We start from the raw sequence: 1,709 nt of genomic DNA, 5'->3' as shown, positions 1-1,709 counted from the left end.
TTGGGGCCCAAATGATCTTGTATTTCTCAAGTGTGATTCACTTCCAACAACCAATAAAATGGATGGTGTTAAAAATCACTTGTGTGTGGCCAATACCCATATCTCCACATTAAGTCTAGCACTGTGTCCATAAAATGTCATTCACGTGGGGGTTGATCTCACAACACCGATGTTACAAAGGTTGCCACACATGGTGAGATCTATGCGAGAGGTGGAGATTATTTGTTGACAACCCAACAGAGGCCATGTTTTAAAATGAGAAATAATCAGATGGCCTATGTACAGTCTATCATTTATTTCACTTTTATTCTGTCTCTCCAGCACAGGGAAATCTGTTACCCACAGGATGGCGAATCTGAGTGTGTAGGAGACTCAGAAGTATGAAAGACAATTTCCCTGAGACATCTCTAGTTTGCATCTTTTTTTTTTAAATTTAACAAAACCACCAATGACAGCCTTTGCTGGAGAGGGTGTGGAGAAAGGGGTTCCCTCATCCACTGCTGGTGGGAATGCAAACTTGTGCAACCACTCTGGAAAGCAGCGTGGCAGTTTCTAGTTTGCATCTTATATCTCTGAAGAACAGCACCTTCGCAGGGGGATGATTAGCTCAGAGTTCATCTAGCCCAGATGTCAACAGCATTTTTCTGTCCAGTGTCAGATAGTGCAGAGTTTGAGCTTTGTCCACTGATGGTCTCTGTCACAACTTCATCACCTTGGCTTCCTTTGTAGCACTTAAAATGGCCAAAGACAGTCCATAGGCAAATGTTAATGAATTTTTTTTACTCTAATAAATAAAGAAAAATCTGGATCTGGGAAACGGTTTAGTGGGTAAAGTGCTTCCTGTGAAAGCAAGACCACCTGTGTTCAGATCCCTAGCAGTCATGTCAAAGTCAAACGCAGTGGTACAACCCTCCTGCTTAGGAGGGCGGTGGAGACAGATAGATCCCAGGGTCGTGCTGGCCAACCCTGCTAACTGAAGCGGTGAGTTTCAGGTTCAGGGAGACACCATGTCTCAAAAAAATAAGGTAGAGAACCATTGAGGAAGACATTCAACAACATCCATTCACACATGTGGACATCCATGCACACACAGTTAAAAATAATTAATACATTAAGGAATTTTAAAATGCCGATTCATCTCATTTCAATACAGTTCTGTATTGACTCCAAACAACAGTGATTTGAAGTTTTCTAAGGGGCCTGTGGAATGCTTTTTGTAACTTTTTTTTTCAAGACAGGGTTTCTCTGTGTAGTCCAGGCTGTCCTGGAATTCACTCTGTAGAACAGGCCCGTAATTCCAAGTTTAGAGAATAGGACCACGTCTTCTAGTCTTTATGGTCACTAAACATATGCACACAAAACACTCATACACATAAATATGTTTTCAAAACCCAAATTCTGGCTGGGTGTGGTGGTACATGCCTTTAATCCCAGCACTCAAGAGGCAGAGGCAGGCAGAACATTATGATTCAAGGATAGCCTGGTCTACAAAGCAAGTTTCTGGACAGCTAGGGCTGTTACACAGAGAAATCCTGTCTTGAAATAATAAAAAAATTCAAATTCTGCATGTGACATGTCTTATTTATGTTTCCTTAGAGTGGTAAGAGGCAGACTTTCTGGGCTTAGCAGAGTGAGTTTAGTGTGCTCTGTGATGGAGAAATATTGAGCTCTTTGGAAGCCTTACCAGTGAAATTGGGAAGATGGTATGA

This window comes from Microtus ochrogaster, unplaced genomic scaffold (assembly GCF_000317375.1).
Source record: "Microtus ochrogaster isolate Prairie Vole_2 unplaced genomic scaffold, MicOch1.0 UNK34, whole genome shotgun sequence".
NCBI classification, from domain to species: domain Eukaryota; kingdom Metazoa; phylum Chordata; class Mammalia; order Rodentia; family Cricetidae; genus Microtus; species Microtus ochrogaster.
Note: the sequence above shows the minus strand (reverse complement) of the source record.